This window comes from Aquarana catesbeiana, linkage group LG04 (genome assembly GCF_042186555.1).
Source record: "Aquarana catesbeiana isolate 2022-GZ linkage group LG04, ASM4218655v1, whole genome shotgun sequence".
NCBI lineage: Eukaryota > Metazoa > Chordata > Amphibia > Anura > Ranidae > Aquarana > Aquarana catesbeiana.
Window position 1 is genome coordinate 388,955,250 of NC_133327.1, and position 15,417 is coordinate 388,970,666.

Consider the following 15,417-nt stretch of genomic DNA (forward strand, 5'->3'; position numbering starts at 1 on the left):
ATTTTGCAAGGAAAGCTCCAGCCTCCCTAGGGCTTTTCTTTGGGCTGGGGCATAACTCCTTTATTTTTGACAGTGTGCCTAGGGGTAAGGGAATATGGACTACCGTCTCCCCTATATGCATGAGTGGTGCTTTAAAGGCGGCACCTAGACTTTCCTGTTCCATGTCTATTTCTCTTTCCTCAGTAGAGGATTCACCCTGCTCCCTTTCCTCCTGTGGGGGTTTCTGGCTTATGGCCGGTTTTGTTTGGCTTCTGAGTGTGGTGGATGGCTGTGAAATTATCTTTTCCTTGGCCTCCTTAATCCTTCTTGCTTCTTTCTCTAGTTTCCTCTCATATGCCTCTAAATCTTCCCTTTTCCTTTGTATCCTTTCTTCCTCTTCCTGCTGTCTTTTATTAAATTCTTTCTGTTTCTCCTCCCATTCCTTTTCCTTGGGGCTTAACTTCCTGACTCCTTCCTCTTCTCCCTTTTCCAGGGACATTCCATCCCTTTCTTCCTTAGTTATCGCAGAATACTCTCTCATCTCACCTTCCCTCTTATCTAGCTCTCTTTTGTAATGTTCTAGCTCTTCCTCCCTCCTAGACATTTTCTCCTCTAATTCCTCCTTTCTCTTCTTAAACTCTTTTAACTTCTCTTCTAATTCCCTTTCCTTCGGATCCAACCTCCTAATCCTCTCTTCTTCCTTCCTACGTATACCTTCTACCCGGACTTCCTCTTCCCTGTTTCTACTTTCATTTTCCCATCGTGTAACCTGTGCCTGATCAGCTGCACTATATATCATGGTAGCTAATACTGCTGGATCCAGAGATGGATACAGCTGAAGACATGGACCCAATGTTCCATCCTCCTGTTTAACCATCACATAAGGGGGGGGGTGCTTCGGGTGATAGGGCGGGTGAGTTTACAGGTTTTGGTGTGGGGGCTTTAGTTACATACTCTGTTTTATATTTGGCTTAGTGGTAAGCAGGATCCATGTCCTGTCAACACTAAGGAACAGTAAACCAAAGGTGCAATGTGGGCAGGCGGGCGCTATCTCACTACAGTCAGGCTCCTGTCTTAGGTCGTTCATTTAGTACATATATGTGTAATACAATATCAACAAAATCCCTCTAAATCAATACAATACTTTACATTCAGTTGTCATACACATATATTATCATACACTTATCTCTAATTCTCTAATACTCTATACACTCTAAATACTTACGGTGTTACCTAAAAGAAAAAACAAGCAAGAAAACAAGCAAAATCTTATATATACAGTGGCAAGATAAAGTTACATTATATGAACATGTTATAATAAGTATAATAAGTGCACTTTTCAATATTTTCCCCAAAAATTGGGCGTCCACTTAGCCACTCCTTATACTACGGGCGTATTCTATACTTCCCGAGTTTTAAACACACATATATCTACTCAACACAGCAGTCAGACCAACCTAGGTCAGACTATAAAAAACCAAAAAAACCTCTGCGAGCCCTTTAACCCTCCAAGGGGCTACAGCCCTAGCCCGTTGCGAAGGCACAGTTATGTAAGTGGGTGGATATACAAGGTTATTTGAACAAGGCAAGCATCAACACCAGTTACCTAAAATAGGTAAAAAAGGAGCAGAATGTCTTACCTGTTCAAAATACCCCACTTCTGGTACCAAAAACTGTTAGGCGCTCGTCTTCTCCTTGTGGCCTAGGCTCTTAGGGATGTGGCTCAGTGGAGGTCCTCGCCGGCGGTTAACCAAAGACACATACACACATAGGTATGCTGAAAATGATTACAAGTCTTTATTTTTAGATTCGCTTTTTTATGCTGTCTTTACAAGACTCTGCCCACAATTTGGGGGCCAATCAAAATGATAATACATATTAGCATATTCGGTAATTTCCAAACATATCCCAATCTTGTGATTTTCTAAACATTAATAATACCTACATCTTGTGATATCAAAAATGGTGACCCCTGTAGTTCAAGTTAATAGGTCAAAACATTCCTCATCCTCTGTCACTTGTCTGCTGGACAACCGCAGCTTCTTTAAAAAAGACAGAGACAAAACCACAAGCAGATGTTTCCTCAAATAAACACAGAAAAAGAGGAAAAGACATATATGAGATATTTCAGTAAATCATAAGGCAGTCTGATCTTAAAAAAAATATACTAAGATATGTTTCTGATTATTAAAGCAAAATAAGCAATGTGAAATCATGAACAGAGTGAAATCAACAATTAATCAATTAATCAATAATGTAATGTAATATGGAATCTCCTTACACTATTTATTTAAGAAATGTCAGACGGTGGAGCAGGCAGTCAACGGGAGCGTTGAGGCCGGAGTTTTTTTACATTTTTCTGGGGCTGGAGGGCGTTGTGTTTGATGATGGATCTACACTGGGGGACATCATTTTTTTTCAATAAAGGAATTTTCAAAAACTTTTATGTCTTTATTCATTTTTTTACACTTTTTTGGTGAATGAGTAGGGGTACTGTGAACCCCATACTCGTTCACATGGGGGGGCAGGATCTGGGGGGGCCCCCTTGTTACAGAGGGCTTCCAGATTCCGATAAGACCCCCTGCAGACTCCCACAACTACCACTCAGGGTTGTGGGGAAGAGGCTCTTGTCCCCATCAACATGAAGCTATGTCTTTTTATTCTTTCATTGTTTTTTTACAGTTGCCTTTAATAATAACAGCATAACTTACGTATCTCACAAACGTGAGTACACCCCTCACATTTTTGTAAATATTTTATTATATCTTTTCATGTGACAACACTGAAGAAATTACACTTTGCAGGACGGGTTTCACTCAGAACAGGCCTCTCCATGGTCCACCAAAGAGGTGGCGTGCACATACTCAGCGTCATGTCCAGAGGTTGTTTTTGGGAAATAGACATATGAGTGTTGCCAGTATTGTTGCAGAGGTTGGAGGGGTGGGGAATCAGCCTGTCAGTGCTCAGACCATACGCCACACACTGGATTAAATTGGTCTGCGTGGCTGTCGTTCCAGAAGGAAGCCTCTTCTAAATGCACAAGAAAGCCTGCAAACAGTTTGATGCACAAGAAAGCCTGCAAACAGTTTGCTGAAGACAAGCAGACTAAGGACATGGATAACTGGAACCATGTCTTGTGGTCTGATGATACCAAGATAAACTTATTTGGTTCAGATGGTGTCAAGTGTGTGTGGTGGCAACTAGGTGATGAGTTCAAACACAAGTTTGTCTTGCCTCCAATCAAGCATGGTGGTGGGAGTGTTATGGTCTGGGGCTGCATGAGTGCTGCTGACACTGGGGAGCTACAGTTCACTGAGGGAACCATGAATGTCAACATGTACTGAAACAGAGCATGATCCCCTCCCTTTGGAGACTGGGCTGCAGGGCAGTATTCCAACATGAAAACGACCCCAAACACACCTCCAAGATGACCACTGCCTTGCTAAAGAAGCTGATGGTAAAGGCGAGGGACTGGCCAAGCATGTCTCCAGACCTAAACCCTATTGAGCATCTGTGGGGCATCCTCAAATGGAAGGTGAAGGAGCGCAAGGTCTCTAACATCCACCAGCTCCATGATGCCGTCATGGAGGAATGGAAGAGGACTCCAGTGGCAACCTGCAAAGCTCTGGTGAAGTCCATGCCCGAGAGGGTTAAAGCAGTGCTGGAAAATAATGGTGGCTACACAAAATATTGACACTTTGGGCCCAATTTGGACATTTTCACTTAGGGGTGTACTCACTTTTGTTTCCAGTGGTTTAGACAATAATGGCTGTGTGTTGAGTTATTTTGAGGGGACAGCAAATTTACACTGTTATGCAAGATGTACACTCACTGCTTTACATTGTAGCAAAGTGCAATTTCTTCAGTGTTGTAAAAATCAAAAGAAATAAAATATTTACAAAAATGTGAAGGGCATACTCACTTTTGTGAGATACTGTGTGCTATTAAAGATGCAAGTTTTAAGGATCCATTATCACCCACGTCAGTCAAGAAAAGTAGTTGAAGGGACCCTGAAAATTTGAACTTTATTTGTGAAATGCTTCTCTGCCATTCATAAGAAGCCTTCCATTTTTTCAATATTTACAATGCTTCCTCTAATTTACTAAGGTGGAAATTGTTATGCTATCTGCCCACCTTGCCACCTTGGCCAATGACAGAAAACTTTGTATTGTATGCATGTATCAATGAATGCATGAATCCTATGATTGGCCGAGGTGAAGAGGTGACCGGGTGACGTCACAATCTTCACCTTGGCCAGTTAGAGTAAGCCTTGTATTAATTGATAAAATACAAGGCTTCTCCTCAATTGTGGAGAAGCTTTCAGGTCAACTGTATTTAGTTCCAGCAGCAGACAAGAAGTCACCTGCACTGCTACTTAAAACATCACCCCTTACGGTATGTAGCAGATGCTACTACAGTATAGTACAGCACATACAGTGGCCACTTCAATAGTAAAGTCAAAGAAAACCTGAAATTCTACTTACATTTTAATCACTTAATCTCCAAACCTTCTAAATTTCATAATTTGATATCAGTTAACTGAAATATAACTGGTTGATTAGCATGTCTGAACCTTGCCTTTTTTTAAAAAAAATAGAGTACCATTCACTGTATTTTCTGCTTAATGTTATATTCGCAAAGCTTAAAGGAAGAATAATTCCTGTACTGTGCAGAGCATGACAGATGAGTTAATTTTTCTGTTGCGAAATAAATACCTCAATTATGCAAAAAAAAAAAAAATCTGTCACTTTACACTTTATTTCTAAAAAAGAAATAAAGTGTAAAGTGACATAAGTGGGAAAAATGGAATAAAGAAATAAAACAAAAGGTGTTCTGCATAGAATCTGACATATTAATAAAGGTAATTATGAATCTCTCAAGATAAAAGTTTACATTCTTACTTATAAGAACTGACGAAAGCTTGAGAAGCAATTTTACATGCCACTAAGAAGAGACCTGATAAGCAGCTTACTGAAAAGAATACTACTATACTTCTTTCATAAGTGACATATAAATAAAAGAAAAGCACTCCTGTACCATACAGCTTTATTAATGTGCATATTATTAGGTACTATGTATTTTTTTCTCATTGTATTTTTCAAATTACATATAGTATAGACTTGAAATTTCAGATTTAAAAAGTATATTTGTTTTTAGCAGTGGATGCAAAATGTGCATTTTTAGAGCTAAACATTTTCTCAATAGAGAAATCCTGTGTTTATACTTCTGCAAGGCTCAGCACAGAAATGCATGTGGATCTCCCTCCTTCTGTTACACAAATGTCAGCAATATTTGAAAATTGATTACTTTCTCCAATGCTTCTATGAGATTCATTGCCATTAACCACTTGCTTACTGGGCACCTAAACCCCCCTCCTGCCCAGACCAATTTTCATTTTTCAGCGCTGTCACTCTTTGAACGACAATTGCGTGGTCATACAACATTATACCCAAATGAAATTTTTATCATTTTTTTCCCACAAATAGAGCTTTCTTTTGGTGGTATTTGATCACCTCTGGGTTTTTTTATGTTTTGTTAAAAAAATTTAAAAAGACAGAATTTTTTTTTTTAAATATAAAAACGTTTTATATTTTGTTAATAAATTTTGCAAACAGGTAGTTTTTCTCCTTCATTGATGTACGCTGATGGGCACCGATAGGCTGCATTGATGGGCACTGATAAGGTGACACTGATGGGCACTAATAGGCGGCACTGGTGGGCACTGATAGGTGGTATTGGTGAGCACTGAGAGGTGGCACTGATGGGTTGCACTGATGGGCAGGCACTGAAGGGCATTGATAGGTGACACTGAAGGGCACTAATAGGTGGCACTGATGGGTGGCAGTGATGGGTACTGATGGGTGGCAGTGATGGGCACTGATTGGCACTGGTAGGTGACACTGATAGGCAGCACCGCTAGGTGGCACTGATGAGGCACTGATTGGCACCACTGGTGGGCACTGATAGGTGGCACTGGCATGCAGTACTGGTGGGCACATAACAGGTTGTTCCTCTTCATGACCGATTTCCCTGCAAGCAGCTGTCAGCGTGAGAAGAAAAAAAAATTACTACCGATCCTCTGTTTACATCACGTGATCAGCTGTCATTGGCTTACAGCTGATCACATGGTAAGGGGCCGTTATCAGCCACTTACTCTGATCTGTAATCACCCGAGTCTCATTGACTTGGGTGATCACAGCACGCCGTGCGCCCCCTTCAGGGGGGGCGTGGCGAGCCTGCAAAGGGGAGGAGGTCAATAGATGTACTCCCGGCAAAGCAGATCCGTGCTGTAGCTGTCATTTGGCTATAGCGCGGATCTGAAGGAGTTAATTTCTAAGAAGATCTGATGCAGCTTAGCAAGGAGTATTTACATAATGTTCTTCAATTAAGTGGAAACTGTCATTAAAAATATGCGAAATGAATGTAAATCCTCAACAGTAGGTACTTCACATAGTCTGTACCTTTGGTTTTAAGCAAATTTACCTCTGTGTTCCTTGGGTTCTCCTACAGTATAAACCTCATCGTGAGCACTAAGATGCAGCTCTGGCAGGTCTTCGTATTATCCACAATGCAATACATGCCCTCGTTTTTTGGTTATTTGCATACCGATCACGTCTTGGCTCAGTATAAGCACTGTTATATAATGTGTATACATATATATATACACACACCCTGTTCCAAATTATTATGCAAATAATTATTATTATTAAATTATTATGCAAATTCTATTTCAGTGTCACAAAGATTAAATATTTTGTTTTTCAGTTTAACTCATGGATGGCTGTGATAATTAGATGAGGCCAGGTGAGCCCAGGAAAAAAAAGAAAAAAAGGAAAAAACTACTAAAGGAGGGTGTTCACATTATTAAGCAGAGCACCATTTCTAAGCAATATGGGGAAGAAAAAGGATCTCTCTGCTGCTGAAAAGAGTGAAATAGTACAATGCCTTGGATGAGGTATGAAAACATTAGATATTTCACAAAAACGTAAGCGTGATCATCGCGCTATTAAGAGATTTGTGGCTGATTCAGAGCACAGACGGGTTTCGTGCAGATAAAGGCACATTGAGGAAGATTTCTGCCAGATCCATGCATCGGATCAAGAGAGCAGCTGCTAAAACACCATTACATAGCAAACAGATATTTGAAGCTGCTGGTGCCTCTGGAGTCCCACGGACATCAAGGTGTAGAGTCCTCCAGAGTCTTGCAACTGTGCATAAACCTTCCATTCGGCCACCACTAACCAATGCTCTTAAGCAGAAACGGCTGCATTGGGTAGAAAAATACATGAAGACTAATTTTCAAACAGTCCTGTTCACTGATGAGTGCCGTGCAACCCTGAATGGTCCAGATGGATGGAGTAGTGGATGGTTGGTGGACGGCCACCCTGTTCCAACAAGGCTGTGACGTCAGCAAGGCGGTGGTGGAGTCATGTTTTGGGCCGGAATCATGGGAAGAGAGCTGGTCGGCCCCTTTAGGGTCCCCAAAGGTGTAAAGATGACCTCTGCAAAGTATGTGGAGTTCCTGACTGACCACTTCCTTCCCTGGTACAGAAGGAAGAACTATACATTCTGTAATAAAGTCATCTTCATGCATGACAATGCACCATCTCATTCTGCAAAGAATACCCCTGCATCAATGGCTGCTATGGGGATAAAAGGAGAGAAAGTCATGGTGTGGCCTCCATCCTCCCTTGACCTCAATCCCTCAATCCTATTGAGAACCTTTGGAGCATCCTCAAGCAAAAGATCTATGAGGATGGGAGGCAGTTTACATCCATACAGCAGCTCTGGGAGGCTATTCTGACATCTTGCAAACAAATTCAAGCAGAGACTGTCCAAAAACTCACAAGTTCAATGGATGCAAGACTTGTGAAGCTGCTATCAAATGAGGGGTCCTATGTTAAAATGTAACGTGACCTGTTAAAATGTTGTTCAAAGTTTGATTGAAATAGCTTTTGATTTCAGTAAATATGCTGCAAACACAACAAATGACAATTTTAAGTTCTTTACAACCTATTAAGTGTTTTGAAACTTTTGAAACACATGTGCTTAATAATTTGGATATATATATATATAGAAAACATGTGTAATTGTCCGTGTGCCATTGTCTTTAAAAAGGAAAAGAAAAAGTAATAATTGTTCACTTACATAAACATAGTCAACTTAGAAATTGAGGAAAGAGTCCTACAAACCCTTGAATGATACCAGAATAACAAAAAATAGGTAACGATTGACAGATTATAGTCATTTAAATATATAAAAAATAAAATTAAAACAAATCTACACTAGGATAAATTTCAGTAAAAATGCTATGCCAACTTTTGGAATCCGGGTAACCTTTTTATTTGGGACTTTTCTAAGGACCTCTTTACAGGTTCACAAGTATAGGGACACATTCATAAGTAGCTATATGAAATAGAAAAACATTACTAATAGGATCAACATCTTCCAGAATTAATAGAAACCCATCATTTCTAATTCCTGATGTGTGCCTGCTGTGCTATGTACTTGTATGAAAAGGTATCCTTTTTTCTTTGTATTGCTATCCTTTGTGTGAAATCCCTAGTGTTCCTGCTAGTCCCTCTGCTTTCCTATTAAAAAATTTCCACACATAGGGGGTGGTCTCGACGTTATATCGCAAAGAAGTGTCTTCCCTGAGCACCCGGTCCGCAGCTCTCCAGCAGCTTACCAGCTCAGACTTACCCCACATTTGTCTCTCCATGTTGCCTGGTAAGACAGGGAAGTGGTACTGCAGATCTGTGGATACTGCTGCCTTTATAGAATGGTTCCTAGTTCCAGTAGAACCGGCCACATCCACTCCAGACCCAGCCAAGATGGCGCTGACATCTGCCACCAGGACGGAGCTCAGCCTACCTGCAGCTGGAGGAGGGGGAGATAGGTATGAGGGTATTTAAAAACAAAATTCAATGAGAGTCCTTCGATGAACAGGCAGCAGTAAACTTGCTCTCTCATGGAATTCTGTTTTTAAATACCCTTATAAAAATCTTTTACATTTCATGTAGGTATGTATGTCGGACATGCTCACATGCTACAATGTTGATGCCACCCTGAAATGTTATTCTGAAACCACTATTCCTGCTCTTTTTCAGAACTTATCTGTATTCTCTCCTACAATGCCTCTGAAGAAGGGATACATTTCCTGAAACATGTCAGGCTAAAGGAGGAAAAATCATGTTCACTGGAATTTGTAACAGCTCTTCATGAGTATATTGTCTTGTCTTTTCATATAAATGTATTGTACAAACTATTGATTTGTGTGTCATTACACAAATGTTTTAAACAAAAATAACTTTTCTAAATAAATTATATTTTATGATACACAATTTTCTTTCCTGTACGGCCACAAAGTCCCTTTGTACCGGGGGGTACTTATTCCGTTTTTTAGGGTCTTTACTCATCTAAATCAAAAGGGACGAGTATCCTTATAGCCAAAACTGTACCTTGGTAACTCCTAGACCTCCATACTGACCAAGAGGGTAGATACCTCTTTGTAAAAGGTAAAAACCAGTCACAAACGTTCGCCCTGGTGAACTTGTATCTGCCAAATGTGGATCAGCTTCCAGTGCTTGAAATATGCCTATCCACCTTGGCTTCTTTTGCCAAAGGTACTCTTGTGTTAGGGGGAGACCTCAACCACACCATTGACCCCCCGTAAAGATTCATCGACAGGCTCCTCTGCCCTATCCCAGAGAACCTGAACTCGAGTTAGAGAACTGTTTCACTCCCATCAACTGGTTGACATTTGGCATATCCTTCATCCACAAGAAAGAGACTATACCTTTTTTCCACAGGTTCATGGTTCGTACTCTAGGATAGACCTTTTTCTGGTCCCACGCCATGATTTCAATTGTCTCTAGTGCCCAGATTGGCCATGCTCCGATCTCATTGGAAATAGCTTTTCAATACCCCACACCTATATCTGCCACTTGGTGATTAAATGAATCCCTCTTGCAGGACCCTGAGATTAAAGCAGATATTCTGCGAGAGCTAGACCTCTTTTTCAAGATTAACAAAGATTCTGTCTCCAATCCTCTTTCTATGTGGTCCACACAAGTGCTATTTTAGATGAATGTTTATTAAACTCGGTCTCAGAATCAAGATGGATAAAGTGAAAACACTGTCCGGGTTGCTTTCAAAACTACATGATTGCGAAAAGAGTCATAAAACTCACCCAGACAAAGTCCTGGAGGCAGAAGTAACTCATCTACGAGAGCAAATTAAGGAACACTCCTTATTTCAAGCCAAAAACAAGCTTTTGAAGGCTCACAGAGTTGTGTATGAATATGGAGACAAATGCAGTAGATCATTGGCAAATGCCATTCGAATCCAATGTAATTTATAATACATCCCAGCTTTGTCCACTCCAGCGGGCACCAAAATCCATAGGTCCCTGGAGATAGCAGACTCCTTCCATGCTTTTTATGCGGCACTTTATAACCTGCACTCCCTCCCATGGACCAGCCCTCAGACAGATTTGAGGCAATAGATGCCTATCTTGGAGTTGCAAATTTGCCCTCTCTTAATGCGGAAGGGGTGGAGTTGCTTTTGCAACCTATTTACAAGGACAAACTCACGAGCGCCCTGGCTGGGTCCCCGATGGGGAAAGAAAATTGTCCTGATGGTTTTACAATTTCTTATTACAAAACCTTTCATGCGCAGCTAGCAACCCATTTTGTTACCGCTTTTAATGCAATTCTTGACAACCACACCATGCCAACAGACCTTTTACAGGCAAGTATCACTGTAATCCCCAAGCTCGGAAAGGATCCGCTCCTCTGTGCCAGTTACAGGCCAATCTCCTTGCTTAACTGTGACCTTGAGTTGTTCACGAAAATTTTGGCTGAGAGACTGGGTTCAATTCTCCAGCGTATAATCCCCCTGGATCAGGTCAGGTTTATCTGCAACAGAGAAGCCCGGGACAATGCGATAAGGCCTATTGATGTCATACAAGGGCCAAGCATCTTAACACTCCATTCACCCTGTTATCTACAGATGCCAAAAAAGCATTCGACAGGGTGAATTGGACTTTCCTTTTGGCCACCTTGTTATGTATTGGGATGCAGGCAGTTATCCTATCTTGGATTTCTGCTACCTACTCAACCCCTACCGCGACAGTCAAGGTGAATGGTGTTGCTTCCAATTCCTTTGCTATAAGTAACGGCATGAGACAAGGGTGCCCGCTTTCCCCACTCCTCTTCATACTTTCTTTAGAACCCCTGTTGCAAAACATTAGGCTCAATCCAGACTAGGTATGAGCTTCGTGTTCGAGTCGAACCTATTTTTGACTCGTACATCGGCTGTTCGATCGTTCGCCAAATTGCGAACGATATGGGCCGTACGCGCCAAATTCGAGTGGTGTGCCACGGCCTATAATTCACTGCGGCATCGCAGTGCATTGCTGGCTGATGATTGGCCAAGCATGCACTATGACCCGCATTCTTGGCCAATTACAGCGCCGTCTGTACAGAGAGCTGTAATTGGCCAAAGCCAGGGTGGCTTTGGCCAATTATGGCTCAGGGGGTTTAGTACACGCCCCACACTATATAAGGCCGCCTGCACGTCGGCCCTGTGTAGTGTGTTCCGGTGTTGAGAGACAGAGAGACAGTGTCATTTGATTTAAGTTAGATAGATTAGGCAGGGCAGTCAGTCAGTTAGTTGCACTTACCGTGTATTGTGTGTGTGTGTGTGTGTGTGTGTGTATGTATGTATGTATGTATGTATGTGTATATGTATATGTATATGTAATATATATATATATATATATATTATACACTGTATTCAGTTTAGCTAGATCTGTTCCTGTTATTATCTTCCTACTGACAGGCAGGTGTTACAGTATTTGAAGAAAATTGCTGGTGTTCTTCTGATCCTATTAGTCCTATTAGCTACAGTATTTACAGTTAGTGTAGTGTGTCCTCTGCACAGTGTGCACCTAAAGCTACCTGTAGAAGATTGGTGGTGTTTTTCTGATCCTATCACTACTGCAGGCAGCTACATTATATTTTAGTGTAGTGCGACCTCTGCACAGTGTTCAGCTAAAGATACAAGTTAGTGTAGTGCGACCTCTGCACAGTGTTAAGCTAAAGCTCCAAGTTAGTGTAGTGCAACCTCTGCACGGTGTTCAGCTAAAGCTCCAAGTTAGTGTAGTGCAACCTCTGCACGGTGTTCAGCTAAAGTTCCAAGTTAGTGTAGTGCAATCTCTGCACAGTGTTAAGATAAAGCTACCTGTAGAAGGTTGGTGGTGTTTTCCTGATCCTATCACTACCGCAGGCTGCTACATTATTTACACGTTAGTGTAGTGCGACCTCTGCACAGTGTTCAGCTAAAGCTCCAAGTTAGTATAGTGCGACCTCTGCACAGTGTTCAGCTAAAGCTACAAGTTAGTGTAGTGCAACCTCTGCACAGTGTTCAGCTAAAGCTCCAAGTTAGTGTAGTGTGACCTCTGCACAGTGTTCAGCTAAAGCTACCTGTAGAAGGTTGGTGTTGTTTTCCTGATCCTATCACTACCGCAGGCAGCTACATTATTTACACGTTAGTGTAGTGCGACCTCTGCACAGCATTCAGCTAAAGCTACAAGTTAGTGTAGTGCGACCTCTGCACAGTGTTCAGCTAAAGCTACACATTAGTGTAGTGCGATCTCTGCACAGTGTTCAGCTAAAGCTACCTGTAGAAGGTTGGTGTTTTCCTGATCCTATCACTACCGCAGGTAGCTACATTATTTACATGTTAGTGTAGTGCAACCTCTGCACAGTGTTCAGCTAAAGCTACCTGTAGAAGGTTGGTGGTGTTTTCCTGATCCCATCACTACCGCAGGCAGCTACATTATTTACACATTAGTGTAGTGCGACCTCTGCACAGTGTTCAGCTAAAGCTACCTGTAGAAGGTTGGTGGTGTTTTCCTGATCCTATCACTACTGCAGGCAGCTACATTATTTACACTTTAGTGTAGTGCGACTTCTGCACAGTGTTCAGCTAAAGCTACCTGTAGAAGGTTGGTGGTGTTTTTCTGATCCTATCACTACTGCAGGCAGCTACATTATTTACATGTTAGTGTAGTATGATCTCTGTACAGTGTTCAACTAAAGCTACCTGTAGAAAGTCGGTGGTGTTTTCCTGATCCTATCACTACCACAGGCAGCTACATTATTTACACGTTAGTGTAGTGCGACCTCTGCACAGTGTTCAGCTAAAGCTACCTGTAGAAGGTTGGTGTTGTTTTCCTGATCCTATCACTACCGCAGGCAGCTAGATTATTTACACGTTAGTGTAATGCGACCTCTGCATAGTGTTCAGCTAAAGCTACCTGTAGAAGGTTGGTGGTGTTTTCCTGATCCTATCACTACCGTAGGCAGCTAAATTATTTACAGGTTAGTGTAGTGTGACCTCTTCACAGTGTTCAGCTAAAGCTACCTGTAGAAGGTTGGTGGTGTTTTCCTGATCCTATCACTACCGCAGGCAGCTACATTATTTACAAGTTAGTGTAGTGCGACTTCTGCACAGTGTTCAGCTAAAGCTACCTATAGAAGGTTGGTGGTGTTTTCCTGTTCCTATCACTACCGCAGACAGCTACATTATTTACACGTTAGTGTAGTGCGACTTCTGCACAGTGTTCAGCTAAAGCTACCTGTAGAAGGTTGGTGGTGTTTTCCTGATCTTATCACTACCGCAGGCAGCTACATTATTTAAACGTTAGTGTAGTGCGTCCTCTGCACAGTGTTCAGCTAAAGCTCCAAGTTAGTGTAGTGCGACCTCTGCACAGTGTTCAGCTAAAGCTACAAGTTAGTGTAGTGCAACCTCTGCACAGTGTTCAGCTAAAGCTCCAAGCTAGTGTAGTGTGACCTCTGCACAGTGTTCAGCTAAAGCTTCAAGTTAGTGTAGTGAGACCTCTGCACAGTGTTCAGCTAAAGCTACCTGTAGAAGGTTGGTGTTGTTTTCCTGATCCTATCACTACCGCAGGCAGCTATATTTACACGTTAGTGTAGTGCGACCTCTGCACAGCGTTCAGCTAAAGCTACAAGTTAGTGTAGTGCAACCTCTGCACAGTGTTCAGCTAAAGCTACAAGTTAGTATAGTGCGACCTTTGCACAGTGTTCAGCTAAAGCTACCTGTAGAAGGTTGGTGTTGTTTTCCTGATCCCATCACTACCGCAGGCAGCTAAATTATTTACACATTAGTGTAGTGCGACCTCTGCACAGTGTTCAGCTAAAGCTACCTGTAGAAGGTTGGTGGTGTTTTCCTGATCCTATCACTACTGCAGGCAGCTACATTATTTACACGTTAATGTAGTGCGACTTCTGCACAGTTTTCAGCTAAAGCTATCTGTAGAAGGTTGGTGGTGTTTTCCTGATCCTATCACTACTGCAGGCAGCTACATTATTTACATGTTAGTGTAGTATGATCTCTGTACAGTGTTCAACTAAAGCTACCTGTAGAAAGTCGGTGGTGTTTTCCTGATCCTATCACTACCACAGGCAGCTACATTATTTACATGTTAGTGTAGTGCGACCTCTGCACAGTGTTCAGCTAAAGCTACCTGTAGAAGGTTGGTGGTGTTTTCCTGATCCTATCACTACCACAGGCAGTTACATTATTTAAACATTAGTGTAGTGCATCCTCTGCATAGTGTTCAGCTAAAGCTACAAGTTAGTGTAATGCGACCTCTGCACAGTGTTCAGCTAAAGCTACCTGTAGAAGGTTGGTGGTGTTTTCCTGATCCTATCACTACCGTAGGCAGCTAAATTATTTACAGGTTAGTGTAGTGCGACTTCTGCACAGTGTTCAGCTAAAGCTACCTAATAGAAGGTTGGTGGTGTTTTCCTGATTTTATCACTACCGCAGGCAGCTACATTATTTACACATTAGTGTAGTGCGACTTCTGCACAGTGTTCAGCTAAAGCTACCTGTAGAAGGTTGGTGGTGTTTTCCTGATTTTATCACTACCGCAGGCAGCTACATTATTTAAACGTTAGTGTAGTGCGTCCTCTGCACAGTGTTCAGCTAAAGCTACAAGTTAGTGTAGTGCGACCTCTGCACAGTGTTCAGCTAAAGCCACAAGTTAGCGTAGTGCGACCTCTGCCAGTGTTCAGCTAAAGCTACCTGTAGAAGATTGGTATTTACATACTAATAATACTACAGGCAGGCAGTTGATTTTGCTAGCTGCAGTATCAGTGTGTATATATATATATATATATATATTCTATATCCCAGCTTAGTGCAGCTACATCTCACTGCAGGCCATTAGTATGTCTGGAAGGCCAAGAAGGAGAGGCAGACAGTCACAAGCCAATAAAAGAGGGCAATCAGGCTCTGTGTCTAGAGGCAACAGTGCTGGTCGTGGAGATGGTGCATCCTCATCAGCACGTGGCCGTGGGACACGTTTGGCCTTTTTTTCGGCAGCTGGCCGTGTTGAGCCGCAAC